This window comes from Macaca fascicularis, chromosome 3 (assembly GCF_037993035.2).
Source record: "Macaca fascicularis isolate 582-1 chromosome 3, T2T-MFA8v1.1".
Lineage (NCBI taxonomy): Eukaryota > Metazoa > Chordata > Mammalia > Primates > Cercopithecidae > Macaca > Macaca fascicularis.
In genome coordinates this window covers 117,118,535-117,136,003 of record NC_088377.1, presented here as the reverse complement: position 1 = coordinate 117,136,003, position 17,469 = coordinate 117,118,535, and the positions used below count along the sequence as shown (strand labels likewise).

The 17,469-nt window shown below is 36.8% G+C and overlaps 1 long non-coding RNA gene across 7 annotated transcripts in view; it reads left to right on the top strand.

Annotated features, from left to right (window-relative positions):
* The first annotated feature begins 359 nt into the window (after positions 1 to 359).
* LOC135970192 (uncharacterized) overlaps positions 360 to 17,469 on the top strand; it is a 631,278-nt gene continuing 614,168 nt past the window's right edge. For all 7 annotated transcript variants that reach the window (XR_012432622.1, XR_010585760.1, XR_012432623.1 and 4 more), the window contains exon 1: positions 360 to 509. This is a non-coding gene — a long non-coding RNA (uncharacterized lncRNA). The remainder of the gene's footprint in view (positions 510 to 17,469) is intronic.

The following is a 17,469-nucleotide window of genomic DNA, read 5'->3' as shown; positions in this document are numbered from 1 at the left end:
AGAGATACAGATAGAAATGTAGAAAGAAAAGGTTATATTTCTGGTAGCATTTTTTAAGAACAATCTCTGACCTTTGTATTTACCTTTGTATATAACTTTAGACTCTGTACTGTAAAAAATTAGCACCTTATGTCTTTTTTGCCCCTATGCTATGGATTTTCAAATATGGGAGAATTAGAAAATGCTATGAATTATCATTTCTATTATTCCTTGTAGTCTTTTATCTTTGGTGAGAACAATTCTCTAGATACTGCAGAGATTTTGTAGCTTGTCACGGTTTCTACTATATTAAGAATCAAGTCTAACAAAATCAGAATAGATGCTAAGCCTGGAAACCCACAGGAAACATGTTATTCTTCAGTGTTTGCAAAGCACTGATCAAAAACGTCTCTTCTCTCAATCTCGCTTTCTTCTTTTCATTTACTAACTAGGCTTTTGAGCCTCACAAGACTTTGAGATTTTATGGATATGAAACCTGCTATCGTTTAGCTTCCTGCCTCTGGGAATAGGTGAGTAGTGTTACCTTTGATAGAAGAGCTAGGTCATTCTGTAATGATGAGTAAAGACTTTCTGGGTAATTGGAATTCAAGGACAGGATTTTCATATTTGTGGCTGTATGTCACAGCCGGAAAAACTGCATGTCATTGGGTTCTTATATATTTGTGTTATTTTATAGATGAAAACATTTGGCCCAATGGTGTTCATTTGCTACATTATTTAAGAATATTCTATTTTATCTATTGAAAATAAGAGAAATTAATAAGGTAGATGAAATGGATTATAGAAGTAAGTAGCGTGTGAGATATATTGACAGAAAGAAAGTAACACATATAAATAAGAAGGAATGGAAGATATTATGGGTTGAATTGTGTCCCCCAAATTCATATATTGGGGTCCTAACCCCCAGTATCACAGAATGTGACCTTGTTTAGAATTAGTGGTGTTGCAGATGTAAATGGTTAAGATGACATCATACTGGAGTAGGGTGAGCCCCTAATCCAATATGACTTGGTGTACTTATAAAAAAAGAAATTTGGACACAGACATGCACACAGGGATAATGGCATGTGAAGATGAAGACAGAGATTGGGGTGATGTAGCAGAAGCCAAGGAATGCAAAAGATTGCAAGCAGACCACCAGGTGCTAGGAGATAGACGTGGGATAGATTCTCCTTGAGAGCTCTGAGCAGGAATCAATGCTGTGGACATATTGATTTCAGACTTCTAGTCTCCAAAACGTTGAAACAGTAAACTTCTGTTGTTGAAGCGACATAGTTCGTGGTACCCAGTTATGGCAGCTCTAGCAAACTAATCCAGAAGGACTTAGGCAAAAATACTCATGAGGAATTCAGGACAAATGCACATGGCTTAAGTAGGATTCAGTAAGTACTTACACCCCATGCCATGTGTATTAATTTACCCATCTCTTTCCTGTTGATTTTTGTTGTGTGTTTAAGGTTGACTTAATAAGCTGTGTGATGTGAGCATTTCAATTTGGTTTGTGAAACTTCCTGTTTCATGACATATGGATTAGCTTGCAAGATCATATACTTAGAAGCTTTCTGTCACATTAATGCCACATCCCAAGTTGACAAGACCTTTAGAACCTCAAATCTAGTTGTTTTTGCACTCCTCAAAGTACTGTGTGGATCTTTATGAAAACTGTAACATTTCCTTTTAATTAAGTTTTGTTATAATAGAAAACAGGTTTAAGGCTGAGTGCAATGGCTCATACCTGTAATCCTAGCACTTTGAGAGGCCACGGTGGGAGGATTGCTTGAGGCCACGTGTTTGATACCAGCCTGGGTAACATAACAGCGAGACCATGTCTCTACAAACAAAATTAAAAAAATAAATTAGCTGGGTGTGGTGGCATATGCCTCTAGTTCCAGCTACTCTGGAGGCCAAGGTGGGAGGATTGTTTGAGACCAGGAGTTCTGTCAAGGTTGCAGTGAGCCATAATCATGACACTGCATCCTTTAAAAAAAAAAAAAAAAAAAGTAAGAAAGATAAAGATGGAAGGAAGGAAGAAAGGAAGGGAGGGAGGGAGGGAGGGAGGAAGGAAGGAAGGAAGGAAGGAAGGAAGGAAGGAAGGAAGGAAGGAAGGAAGGAAGGAAGGAAAACAAGTTTAAGACCTTCTCATGACACTGCATCCTTTCTCAAAAATAAAAAAAAAGAAAGATGAAAGAAGAAATGAAGGAGGGAAGGAAGGAAGGAAGGATGGAAGGAAGGAAAAGATGGAAAAGGAGGTAAAGAAAACAGGTTTAAGACTTTCTGGAGAATGGAGAAATCTAGAGAAATTTTATTTGGAAATATGAGCATCATCTACTTTAGGAAAATTCCGACTTTACTGATGATATAATTAATATTTCCCCTAGTCACAATTCTGTTTCTTGTTTTTATTTCTGGGTTGGGATTTTATTTAAGAAATATTAAAGATGTTTCTGAAAACATTGACTTATGACAATGAAGTCTGCTTTTTTCCCCAGATTTATCTTATGTGATGATATAAATCTGTTCAAAATGTTCTTCATTTCATTTTTAATCTTACTGAAATATTTCTAAAATCTTAAAATAAAGTCACAAAGAAGCCCCAAAGCCCTTAGAAATAAATTTTGTAAAGAATGTTCTATATTTGCTTATAGTAAGTAACCTCCTGATTGCATTGATTTTCAAGGCTTGCTTGACATTGCTCAACTTCTGCTTTTGTAGATTAGTTGTTTGTCATATGTGCAAATTCCCTTTAGAGATTTTTAGGTTTATATTTATTTCTGCTTTTTTATATGTAACTTCTCATAGAAACCAGGAGGGGTATCATTTGATGGTGTGCTTACTGTTTTATAATTGAGATTCTCTTGAGGCAGGGGTCAAATTAACTCATGAATTGTTATCCTAGAATTTACTTTTCCTCTACCTGTTTCTTCCTATAAGCAGGGATTTGCCATTCAAACAACCTATTTCAGTAAGGGATACTGAAAGTGAACAGCCTGATTGCTAATAAAACTGAGTAAAATTAAATAGTGCAGGGCTAAGTCTATCCTTCTCTAGTGGTGAAAAGACCTTTCATTATAAAAATAAAGCAGTGATGAATTCATCCACTTAACCAAAACAGATTTTGCTTTGGCTACTAGATATCTAGACTCATACATTTTAGTCTAGTTATTTCCAAAAAGTAATTTTGTCAGTCAGCTAGTAGCATATTGCTTGGACGCTTAAGCCCAAGAGTCAGCCTCTGTGTGAAATTCTGGCTTTGCCATAGTGCCCGTGTGACCTTCGGCCAGTTACTTAATCCCATAGGCCTCATGCTTTCCAACTGTGAAATGCGGGTCATAAGAGCAACCACTTTCCAGAGATATTATAAAAATTCAGCAAGATAATACTATAGAAAATTCTCAGCATAATATCTGGCATGTTGGAAGGGCTTTATACCTGCTACCTGTTACTAATTTTTACTTTCTAATTTTCAGTTTGGTTTAGCATTATATTTATTTTTCTTTCTGAGTGAGGCATTTGGATTAGAAAGCTGTCAGATATTGGCCCTTCCATGGAGGCTCTCAACTCTCTAATTGGGGAGAAAACACACATGAAATTATTTCAGTGTATTAGGGTAAATACATGCAGTGGATACACTGTCAGTACAGAAGAGGGTACTCACCCCAGTTGGAAAGTCAGCAAAGGTTTTCCACCCAATCATGAAAGCTAAGTGAAATGTAGTCAGGGGGTTAGAAGGAGAAAGCTTGAGCAATAGCTAAGAGTTATGTAACACCCTGCTATATGCAGGTAATCAAAACTTGCTGAATTCTAAACAGTAATACAAAGTGGGGAAAGTGGAAATACAAAGTGGGGAAAGTGGAAAGTAAATTGAGATAAATACTCTCCTAGTAATACCATACTAAGGAGCTTGGCCTTTGTTCTTTGAGTGATAGAAACCAAGTAAAGTACAGTCATGCACTGCGTAACAACGTTGTGGTCAATGATAGACTGCATACATGGTGGTGGTCCCATGAGATTATCATGGAGCTGAAAAATGTGTAACCTAGTGGGCATAACATCATAGCACGATGCATTACTAATGTGTTTGTGGTGATGCTGGTGTAAACAAACTTACTGCACTGCCAATCATATAAAAGCATATCACATATAATTATGTTCTTTACATAATACTTGATAATGGTAATATACAACTATATAACTAGTTTATTTTTTGCAACACTATACTTTTTAATTATGATTTCAGAGTGTACTCCTTTTACTTATAAAAAAGAAATTAACTGTAAAGCAGCCTCAGACAGGTCCTTCAGGAAATATTCCAGAAGAAGGCATTATCATAGGAGATGACAGCTCCATGTGTGTTATTGCCCATGAAGACCTTCCAGTGGGACAAGGTGTGGAGGTGAAAGACAATCATATTGATCATACTGACCCTGTGAAAGCCTAGACTAACATGTTTGTTTGTGTCTTAGATTTGAACACAATTTTAAAAAGTAAAAAATAAAAATAAAAATTTAGAATAAAATAAGGATATATATTTTTGTACATCTATACAATATGTTTGTAATTTAAGCTAAATGTTATTACAAAAGAGTCAAAAAGTTAAAACAAAATTTAAAATTTTCTAAAATGTTAACATTTATAGGATTATAAAAATGTTACAGTAAGCTAAGTTTAATTTATTTTTGAGGAAAAAAATTTTAAATAAAGATAGTGTAGCCTAAGTGTACAGTGTTTATAAAGTCTACAGTTGTGCGTAGTAATGTCCTAGGCCTTCATAGTCACTCACCACTCACTCACTTACTCACCCAGAGCAATTTCCAGTTTTGCAAGTTTCATTTATTTTAAGTTCCCTGGGTAGGATGAGCATTTTTTATCTTTTATGTCATATTTTTACTGTATATTTTCTATGTTTAGATACACAAATATCATTATGTTACAACTGCCTACAGTGTTCAGTACAGTAACATGCTGTACGGATTTGTAGCCTATGAGCAATAGGCTATCTTATACAGCAGAGATGTGTAGTAGGCCATACCATCTAGATTTGTGTAAGTGCCCTCTGCGATGTCTGCAAAACAACGACATTGTCTAACAATGCATTTCTCATAACATATCCCTGTTGTTAAGTAACTCATGACCATATTTAAGCAGAGCTGTGCGATGGAGCTCTCTGGCTGATGTGTGGAAGATACACTTAGAGAAACCAAGGCAGAGAGAGAGAGAGAGAGAGGTAATAGAAGTGATCATGACCACTCATATTGAGGAAGCAACAGCAGAGGTAGAGAAGACAAGGTGGGGATGAAAAATATGTAGATGGTAAAGCAGGCAGGACTTGATGATTGGCTGAAATGTAGGCATCAGAACCAGAAAAAGTGGGATGAATCCAGGTTCCTGGATTGTGTAACAGTGTGGATGGATCTGCTACTGAAACAGAGAAGACAGGAGTAGGATGAAGAGTAGGGGAGGGACAGAGGGAGAGGAGAGACCATAACGATGTGTTGACTTTGACACCTTTTTTTATGAGACATCCAGGAGAAAACAAGGATGCGAGGATGAGGGTAGTACTGAAGCCAATGAAGGAATAGTTTGTTATACCATATGTCACTTACTAGGTGCCAAGAAGAAATCACACTTGAATCCACATAAGTATTTAAAACTTTAAAGCAGGGAAAAGTGTTGAGCTTTATAGTGAAAAGAAATATCATTTATGGATAATTATGTTTGTACTAAACCTCTCTGCTAATCCTGTTAATTTTATATATCTACTTCTTTTTGAAACAGAGTGTCACTTTGTCACCCAGGCTGGATTGCAGTTGCATTATCTCAGCTCACTGCAACCTCCGCCTCCCGGTTTCAAGGGATTCTCATACCTCAGCCTCCCAGGTAGCTGGGATTACAGGCACATGGCACCACATCCAGCTAATTTTTTTTTTGAATTTTTAGTACAGACCGGGTTCCACCATGTTGGACGGGCTGGTCTTGAACTCCTGACCTCAGGTGATCCACCCGCCTTGACCTCCCAAAGTGCTGGGATTATAGGCGTGAGCCACCATGCCAAGCCTATCTACTATTTTATCTATAAGATTTATCTACTGTATCTACTTGTTTTGTTTCAAGAATCTGTTTATTATTCTTAGGTTTGTTTACAAATTTCTGATTTTTATTTTGTTAGGTTGAGAACTCATAATTTCATCTAAATTGTCTTTTAAAAAAAATTACACATTCAGTTAAACCCAACATAATGTTTATGAGGTACTTACTGTCTACTAGATGCTGAAAGAAATGCTATAAACAATGTAAACTATTCCTTTAAAAGAAACTCATATGTTTTTAGTTATTACCTTCAGTTAATTTAAATCTAATTTTTTCAACTTTCTGGCTACCTTTATGAAAAGTTCAATCCAGTCAATCTCAGAAATTTTAATAGCTTTGAGAGATGATGTCAGATCACACAAGAAAGAAGTGAACTAAGCTCTGGTTGAAGAGTGACTTACGTTGAAAACTTTATCATTGCTACAGGATCCTTGGAGTGTTGCTTTGCCAGCTGGAAACCTTTGTGGCTGATGGCAGGAGGATGGTGTGTCAGAGCACCCTAAGTGCGTGCACACCTGGTTCAGTCATGACAATACCTGGGCCTGGCCTCAACTTGTAATTAAAAATTTAAGAGAAATTTATTAATATTATCCCAACATTGTGTTAAAAAGAACCTGAAACTAGAAAATTATTGTATCTTTTTAAAAAATGAAAGAACATAGGTGAAAATGTGACAGTCATTATCTATCAGTGGTAAGATTTGGGTTTTTTTTGTGTGATTTACTTATTTTTCCTAAGATTTCTATAATAAAATATATAACATTTTTAAACAAGCACAAAATATTTGTATTACCACGTTATATTTTTATGACTGTTAAGTTTTTAGGAAATCAACTCAAAACAAGTAGTCTTTCCTACTCAAGCAAGAAAAAGACTGGAGAAAACTTTATTCTTTTACAGATACACTGTATATCTTAATACTGAAATTTACAATGAAAATGTTATTACCTCATATCATAATGACACCTCATATTTGTATAGTGATTAAGAGTTTAAAAAAAAACTCTCATAGCCATTATTTTATTTATTCTTTACATTATGTACTCTAGGGAAAGTTAATAATCCTTGGTTTGTAAATCACCACAGAAAGCCTGAGTGATTAAATAACATGCTTAGAGTTATAAAACCAGGTGTCAGAGGTGAGTCTTAAACATCCTCTTTTTTTTTTTTTTTTTTTTGTGGGAGACTAGAGTTTTATTATTACTCAAATCAGTCTCCTCAAGCATTCCAGGATCAGAATGTTTTTTGTTTGTTTGTTTGTTTGTTTGTTTGTTTGTTTGTTTTTGACGGAGTCTCACTCTGTCGCCCAGGCTGGAGTGCAGTGGCGCGATCTCGGCTCACTGCTGCAAGCTCTGCCTCCTGGGTTCATGCCATTCTCCTGCCTCAGCCTCCCGAGTAGCTGGGACTACAGGCATCCACCACCACACCCAGCTAATTTTTTGTATTTTTAGTAGAGATGGGGCTTCACCATATTAGCCAGGATGGTCTCGATCTCCTGACCTCATGATCTGCCTGCCTAGGCCTCCCAAAGTGCTGGCATTACAGGTGTGAGCCACAGTGCCTGGCCCCAGGATCAGAGTTTTTAAGGACAAGTTGGTGGGTGTTGGGAAGCCAGTGAGCCAGGAGTGCTGATTAGTCAGGTCAGAGATGAAATCATAGGGAGTCAAAGCTGTCTTCTTGCGTTGAGTCAGTTCCTGGATTGGGGCCACAAGATCACATGAGTCAGTTTATCGATCTGGGTGGTGCCAGCTAGATTCATTATTTATGCTAAGAAACATCTGTGTTTTTCTCCCTTTGCCTTTTTATTGTAACATTTTTCTACAACCTCATATCTTCCAAAAATAAACATAATCTAAAACATCTTTTTTAACAGTATGAAGTTTTTGTCATTAAATTCACTCATTCATTCAGTGAGACCAATATTCATTGAGCAATATTAGGTACAAGGCATTGTTCTCCCCACTGGGTATTGATCTGTGAAAAAGAGTAGCCATGTTTCGTGGTTCATGCCTGTAATCCCAGCGACTGAGGAGGCGAAGTGGGAAGATTGCTTGAGGTCAGGAGTTTGAGACCAGGCTGGGCAATATAGCAAGACTCCATCCCTTAAAAAAAAAAAAACAATTAGCTAGATGTTTGGCATATACCCAGCTATTTAGGAGGCTGAGGTAGGAGGATCACTAGAGCCCAGGAGTTTCAGGTTGGCTACAGGAGCTATGGTTGTGCCACTATACTTCAGCCTGAGTGACAGAGCAAGACTCCAAATCTTTAAAAAAAAAAAAAAAAAGAAAGAAAGAAAGAAAAGAGACTCAATTGTCTACCATATGGAACATCTTTCTAATGGGGAAGATATATAATAAAAGAGAAAATTCAGTAATAGAAAAGATATTTAAAAAAACTAGATAAGTACTAAGTAGAAAAATCAAGGGAGAGAGAGCTAAATAGTGCAAGTTTGCATTTTATATAGAATAGCTTGAGAAAGTCTCACTAAAAATGTGAAATTTAAATCAAAGCCAGGTGTGGTGGGACAGGCTTGTAATCCCAGCCAAGGCGGGAGGATTGGTTGAACCTACGAGTTCAAGCTTAGCATAGGCAACATAGTGAGAACCTGTCTTTAAACAAAACTGGGCAACATAGCCAGACTTGGTCTCTAAATAAATGAACACCCACGAAAAAGCTGATATTCAAAGGGGGTGTGGTGTGAGTCATGGTATAAAATTGTATAACTGGAGGGAAATATTTAAAAACTTTATGCCACAGATCTTTATTGAATGTTTACTGCATTTTTCTCACATGAGAAAACCCTGATAAACTACTAAGGCTAGATCATGTTTTCCTTGAGTTTGAAATTTAGATTTCAATAATTTAGAAATAAATCTTATCTCTCAGATTGCATAGTTGATCTAGGCAACTTATAATTAATAGTCCTGTTTAGCTTTAGAACTCCCCAAGAAGTGTATTTAAGAGGAAAACTAAAATTAGAATTAAATGAATAAAGATGTAACTGTTTTAACTAAAATTTATACTCCAAAACCAAGCCATTTTTGTGGGAAGGGTGGGGAGGAACAACAACAAACACTGAATGTGGAGTCAGGGACCCTGGTTACTCATACCAGCTCTACTTCCAACCAGGTGTGCTGTCAAACTGTGGACAGATCACTTTTGGAGTCTGGTTAGTTGACTCTTGTGATCAATTTCATAAACCTCGGGATCTATTATAATAAAGTGAATGATATAGAACAAGCTTGCCCGACCCATTGCCCACAGGCCACATGCGACCCAGGATGCCTTTTAATGTGGGCCAAGACACATTTGTAAACTTTCTTAAAACATTATGAGGTTTTGCTGCAGTTTTTTTAAAAGCTCATCAGCTAGCATTAGTGTTACTGTATTTTATATATCGCCCAAGACAATTCTTCTTCCAGTGTGGCCCAGGGAAGCCAAATGATTGGACACTCCTGATATAGAATAAAAAATGTTTTACTTTTTGCATTTAAAAATTCTTTAATCCTGTATCATTATTAGGAAAACTTACTCTTACTGGTACTATGCTACAAGTTCAATCAGTACCAGTCACAATACACATATCAATACTATAGCACCATCACCATACTTTCCCTTTGTTAATTTTTTTTTTCTGCCTTAAAATGTTGTGGGTTCTTAACAACTGAATTTAAAAACAAACCAAATACTTAACTTTTCCCCATTAACTGTAGTGTATTTGCTCCCTGCGACTAAGGAAGAGATTGGCTGGCAGTTATTGGAGACTGGCTGGGAAGCATCTGGCTCTTGTGTATGTCAGTGAAAGTAGAAAACCAGGCTGCCCAATGTTAGCCCTCTTTAACTCTTTGCAGCTTTGTAAGAAGGCTTTAAAAATCTTTCATTTGCTCTTGATTTTACCAAATGCAATTTTATCTTTTGTAAGACCAATTTTTGTGTACTTAGTGGATACTAAATAAAATGTAAGACCATATTTCCATTTATCAGGAGAAAAATAATTATCATGGATTCTAAATCACTCTCCCTAAGGTTACACAATCAAAGGCAGAGGCTTGTATTTTTATATTTATTTAGGGGAAACTTTATTCAAAGCAGGGGATAGACGAGTCAACAGAACAGACACCTTGTTCCATTGGTCAGTGACAGTTCATGCAGTGGTTGCTCCTTCTGATTTGAAACTCATTCTTTCATTGTTTGGTCTCCCAGACCACAATTTGCCTAGTTGTCTTCCTAGTTGTCCTCTCCTTCCATATTGCCTTCACTGGTTCCTTATTTCCTGCCACCTTAAACATTAGATTATCTTCAATGGTCAGACTTTTTTTCTCTCCTGTCACTAATTCCCTCAGTCATCACCCTTTTCCAATGTCTGTATTTATTTATTTATTTTTTATTTTTTTTTAGATAGAGTCTCGCTTCATCGCCAGGCTGGAGTGCTGTGGTGCGATCTCAGCTCACTGCAACCTCCACCTCCTGGGTTCAAACAATTCTCCTGCCTCAGCCTCCCGAGAAATTGGGATTACAGGCACCCACCACCACACCCAGCTAATTTTTTGTATTTTTAGTAGAGACGAGGTTTCACCATGTTGGCCAGGCTGGTCTTGAACTCTTGACCTTAGGTGATCCACCTGTCTCAGCCTCCCAAAGTGCTGAGATTATAGGCGTGATCCAGCACACCCAGCCTCCAATGTCTTTAAATATTTTCAATGCACTGATAACACTGAGTCCTGATCTCTCTCCTGAACTCCAGACTTACATATCCAGCTCAGCATTTCCATGTCTAATTGGCAATTTAATCTTAACAGGTTCCAAATTCTTTGTTTTACCCCCAAGTCTTGCTCCTGCCACAGCCCTTCCATCCCCATTTTAGCAAATGAAAACTCTATTCTTCGAGCCACTCAGACCAAAAAAAGGAATCATCCTTGGCTTCACTCTTTACCTCATAACCCCACTTTCAGTCAGTCAGCAATTCCTATCAGCTCTAATGTCAGATATCATCTGGATTCTGATGACTTTTCTTGACTTTTATCTGATCAGCAGCCATCAGTATCTCTCCTAGGGGACCACTCAATAAAGCAGGGCTTATATTTTAATTCAGATGTCCTGACTTCCAATCAAGGGCTCATTCCAAGCAATGGGACCAAGTGAAACCTAACTTACCTAACAAGGCTGCCCTGCACTGGACTCTTCTAGAAAAGCCAGGGATACAGCGAGGGTTTTAAAACATTCGCCACATACCCATGTTTATGTCTTTAAGCAAAGGCTTCTTAGAGATTCAAAAGGAGTTGCAACATAACAAGATAAGACACGCAAACTGCCTTCTTTTTTTCCCCCACAGAGATAAAATCAGTATCTGTAATCCACCAATGCTGTACATAAGTAGTGTCAGAAATGAGTGCACAGACTGCATTGCTTGGAACTTTGTGTTCCCAAGAATTCATTTGAAGTACCCTCTGCTGGGGAGCCAGATTTAGGAAAACAAAGACTAAAGTAGGAATGGAGGAAAGGCTTAGCTCTGCTACATAGCCATGAGTAAGAAAAGAATCCAGGCAGCTGAAGCATTTGGGGAATTCAACTGCCTGGGATTATAGGCATTAAAACCCCCTACCCTCAGTCACTTCCATCCACACCCAAGCACAGAAAATTCTACCCGACGATGTTTGTAGCAGCTGTGAAACTGTCCAACTATTGGAAGAAAGAGTGGAGAAATGAGAGTCTCTGCATATTTTATGTCCTAGTTAACAATAATTTACTTCTTTTATGGAAATTTAAAATAATATCTTCTCAATATTCAAATTGCATAAACCCTGGAGATGTAAGACACTTTTGGATTAAAGGTTTTTATGTAGCAGTGATTCTATTCCAGTGATAAATATTTCCTCATATGGAATTTAAAATTCTTTAGCTACTCCATCATTACCTTTCTCCCAGTTATTGCTAAGTCATCAGTATGCTGGAGTGGAGGGGTGTCTGAGAGCTTCCATATGTCACATGGAATACAGAAATGGTAGGATGGTAAGACATAGGCCACAAGTAGATTACAGGGCAGTGGAAAAGGCTGGAGGAAAGAAGTACTATGTAGACCAAATGTAATTCATTTTGATACTTGCAATACTACACATCCATTAGCATACTTTTTAGTTGTTTTTTTTTCTTGTTAACAAGTTACATAACTGTAGCCATTATGTAAAAGTGGCAACAGACAGAAAAACCTATCTTCTACCTCTAAGTCTCTTGGTTTTGTAATTCTAATCTGAAATTGTGACCCATCAAAGGAGATGATGGAAAGAAATGGCATTTGTGGAATTTCTACTATGTGTCATTCTCTGTGTCTTATTATTTCTATAATCATAACCTAACATAATCCTAATAGAACTGTGTGAGGTAAATCTTATAACCCTCTTTTCATAGCTGAGGAAATTCAGGCTCTGAGAATCCAAAATATTATAGCTAGTGAGTGACAGCAAATACCATGCTGTTCTTCTGACACAGTATCACTCAGGTAAGGAAGATGAGGTTTCCAGGGAAGCAGGGAAATCACAAGCCTCCATTTTCTATCTCTTTCTTCAGGGGAGATCTCAAAGAATTTTTCTTTTGATAGTTTTCATAGGCAAGTTTACAAGTAAGAGAAATCTAAGTTTAGTGAGGATGAAAGTTTATCCACATACTGCTTTTTCTTATGTCTGTATGTAAATACAACACTTGCAAAATTATGTAATATTTTTCTTTGTATATATTGTTTCAGTCATCTTCTATTTTTGAATTTGGATTTGGAAAAAAATATGTATATGTGTTTCCCACAAAACACATAATTTACTGGGTCAAGATTGTGGCAGAATGATGAATCATTGGATTTAGGTTCATCAAACTTATAAGATGCTAAATTATTTTGTACTTTCCCTCTCTCTCTCTTTTTCTAGGCTCTTCCATTGTATAAGTGATAGAATGGTGTAGAGTTTCTCTCCTGTACTGCAGTTTTTGATTTATCATTTCTTTTATCCCTTCGAGATAAGCTGCCAATTCATTTGAGTTATTTTGAACACAGACATAAAGTGCTGTCTTCAGCGCTCAGTTGTATGCAATCAACTATGTTTGTTAGAGTGTTCATTTACTTAAAGTACCTAGGAAGTATGATTATAGGTGATGGGGGTGTGGTATCCTCTGGGCACATCAATCATTTTGGTTACGGCTCTATATAGTGCTACCCTCTAATGGCACACCGAAGTATGCCCCAGGGTATGTGAGAAGATTTTCTCTGCAATCTTTTGGAAGAAATGTCTGAAAACAAAATTAGAAAGATTATTCCTCTGAAGTCTGACAGGTTGTTCCATGAGAAAAACATGCATCTGACTAATTCTCCAAAATTAAGATAATATTATATGAATTTATCCTTAGTCTGCTGTGTATTTTTCCAACAGTCACTTGGAACTTTTTTGGCCAATATAGAGAAAAATTATTATCAAAAACAAAACAAAATAAAGAAAACTTGGCTTATTAGAATTTCAATTTCCTAATTCTTAGCTAGATGTTTTCTGATTTTAAGAATTTATTCTTTGCAGTGCATTTATATTGAAGTGAATATGGAGATTTGAAAAATATGAACTTGAAACTGTTTTAAGTAACAACCCATATTTGAAACATTTCCCAATGTGAGTGACAAGCAATTAAATCTACTTTGCATTAACTTGAACTTGATGTGGAAACCAGCTGATTCTTTGAAGTCCTAGAAGAAAGAAAAATGAGCTATTTAATCTTTTGCTGCATGCTGTGGTTTTCTGGAGCAGCAAAGACAATTGATGGGAAATGGGGAGAACATAAATGTTTATTTTTGCAACAATTTTAATATTATCTAAATGCTAATTCTTAAGGAAGAATATCAGAAAAAAGAAATGATATGACTAATGATGTGGCTAACATATGTCATTATGGATCTGCAAATATGTATTCAGAGAGGATTCAAACAAAATACTGTGAATATTCGAATGAGTTTTTCTGGTGTGGTGTGCTGTCTACAGGCATACTTTGTTTTGTCGTGCTTCACAGCTACTGTATTTTTTACAAATTGAAGATTTGTGGCAACCTTTTCTCGAGCAAGTGTACTGGGGCTATTTTGCCAACAGCATATGCTCACTTCATGTCTCTGTGAGCTTGATAATTCTTATAATATTTCAAACTTTGTCATTATTATATCAGTCATTATTACATATTTTTAATGTTACTATTGTAATTGTTTTGGGGTGCCATGAACCATGGCCATGTTAGACAGCAAACTTAATAATATCATTTGTGTTCTGACTGCCCCACTGACCTGTTGTTCTGTCATCCCTCTCCCTCTCTTTGGGCCTCCCTATTTCCTGAGACACAACAATATTAAAAGTAGGCCAATTAATTGCCCTACAGTTGTCTCTTAAGTGTTCAAGTGAAAGGAAGAATTGCATGTCTCTCACTTGAAATCAAAAGCTAGAAATGATTAAGCTTATCAAGGAAGGTAATTCAAAAGCTGAGATAGGCTGAAAGCTCAGTTCCTTGAGCCAAACAGTTAGCCAAGCTGTGAAAGCAAAGAAAAAGTTCTCAAAAGAACATAAAAGTTCTACTCCAGTAAACACACAAATGATAAGAAAGTAAAATAGCCTTATTGCTGATATGAGGAAAGTTTTAGTGCTCTAAGGCTAAGAGAGGCAAGGAAACTGCAGAAGAAAAGTTTGAAGCTAGCAGAGGTTGGTTTATGAAATTTAAGGAAAGAAACCATCTCCATAACATAAGAGTGCAAGATGAAGAAGCAAATGCTCTTTGAGAAGCTGCAGAAAGTTATTTAGAATATTTAAGATAATTGATGATGGTGGCTACATTTAACAACAGATTTTAGATGTAGACCAAACAGTCTTCTACTGAAAGAAGATGCCATCTAGGACTTCCACAGCTAGAGAGAGGTCAATGCGTGGCTTCAAAGCTTTACAGGACAGGCTGACTCTGTTGTTAATGGCTAATGTAGATTGAGACTTTAAGTTGCAGCCGATACTCATTTACCATGCTGAAAATCCTAGGACAGCTACTCTGCCTGTGTTCCAGAAATTAAACAAAGATTGAATGACAGAACCTCTGTTTACAGCATGGTTTGTTGAATATTTTAAGTCCACTGCTGAGACCTACTACCCAGACAAATATATTTCTTCCAAAAGGTTACTGCTCACTGACAATGTACTTCATTACCCAAGAGCTTTGATGGAGATATACGTGGGGATTAAGGTTGTTTTCATGCCTGCTAACACAACATTCATTCTACAACCCATGGACCAAGGAATAATTTGGACTTTCAAGTGTTATTATTTAATAAATGCATTTTATAAGGCTATGTCTGCCATGTGTAGTGATTCCTCTGATGGATCTGGGCAAAGTGCATTGAGAAACTTCTGGAAAAGATTCGCCATTCTAGATGCCATTAAGAACATTAGTGATTTGTGAAGGGAGGTCAAAATATCAATATTAACAAGGGCTTGGAAAAAGTTAATTCCAACCCTCTTGGATATCTTTGAGGGATTTAAGACTTCAGTAGAAGAAGTACCTGAGATGTGGAAGAAACAGCAAGGGAACTAGAATTAGAACTGGAGCCTGAAGATGTGACTAAGTTGCTACAATGTTATGATAAAACTTGAATGGATGAGGACTTGCTTTTGATGGATGAGCAAAGAGTACGTTTCTTACAATAGAAACCACTCCTGGTGAAGATGCTGTGAACATGTTGAAATGAAAACAAAGGATTTAGTGTTACATAAACTTAGTTGATAATGCAGCAGCAGGATTTGAGAGGATTGACTCTAATTTTGAGAGTCTACTGTGGGTAAAATGCTATCAGACAACATCAGACACCACAGTAAAATCTTCTGTGAAAGGAAGAGTCCATTGATGCAGCAAATTTTATTGGTGTTCTATTTTATGAAATTGTCATGGCCATGCCAACCTTCAGCAACCACTACCCTCATCTTTCAGCTCCCATCAACATCGATGCAGGACCCTCCAGCAGCAGAAAAGATTATAACTCGTTAAGGGCTCGGATGATTATTAGCATTTTTAGTGATAAAGTATTTTTAATTGAGGTATGTGCTTTTTGTATTTTTAATTAAAGTATGTACATTTTTTAGACAAAATGTTATTGCACACTTAATAGTCTACAATACAGTGTAAATATACTTTTCTATGCAAAAACCAAAAAAAACTTTGTGTGATTCACTTTGTTGTGATATTCACTTTATGGCAGTGGTCCAGAACTGAACTCACAATATCTCCAAGATATGCCTGTATTTATGTAAATACTTGTATAAATTCTACAAAATATAATATGATAGGGCCTTGTACTTTATGTCTATTACAGTCTGACACAGAAAATCACAAATTGAAGCAACTTTTCCTTTCTATAGATACTAGAATGAAGTCTAAGAGGATCTATTTTATTGGCACCAGACATCTAAATCCCTTTCTTAGTAATGATGTCAGGATTCACCAAGAGTTCCTTCCAACTATTTGGATTTTGGAATCTAATATTCCACTGTCAAGCTTTCACCTTTACATACATTACTCTTCTGAAGACATTTTATGCCAAACACATTACTTTTATAAGGGAAGAAAAGGAGTGCCCAGGGCTGAAAAAGCTAATGTGATATACTAGGTTTTTTAAAAAAATATTTTAACTACCAAGATCTTCTCAGTTTTATTTTTGTATTTTTGATTATACCTTAAGTTCTAGGGCACATGTGCACAACATGCAGGTTTGTTCCATAGGCGTACATGTGCCATGGTGGTTTGCTGCACCCATCAACTCTTCATTTACATTAGGTTTTTCTCCTAATGCTATCCCTTTCCCAGACCCCCCACCCCCCAATAGGCCCTGGTGTGTGATGTTTCTCTCCCTGTGTCCATGTGTTCTCATTGTTCATCTCCCACCTATGAGTGAGAACGTGCAGTGTTTGGTTTTCTGTCCCTGTGATAGTTTGCTTAGAATGGTGGCTTCCAGCTTCATTCACGTCCCTGCAAAGGACATGAACTCATCCTTTTTATGGCTGCATAGTATTCCAGAGTGTATATGTGCCACATTTTTTTAATCCAGTCTATCACTGATGGACTTTTGGGTTCACTCCAAGTCTTGCTATTGTGAATAATGCCATAATAAACATACGTGTGCATGTGCCCTTATAGTAGCATGATTTATAATCCTTTGGGTATATACCCAGTAATGGGATGGCTGGGTCAAATGGTATTTCTTGTTCTAGATCCTTGAGGAATTGCTACACTGTCTTCCACAATGGTTGAACTAATTTACACTCCCACCAACAGTGTAAAACATTTCCTATTTCTCCACATCCTCTCCAGCATGTGTTGTTTCCTGAACTTTTT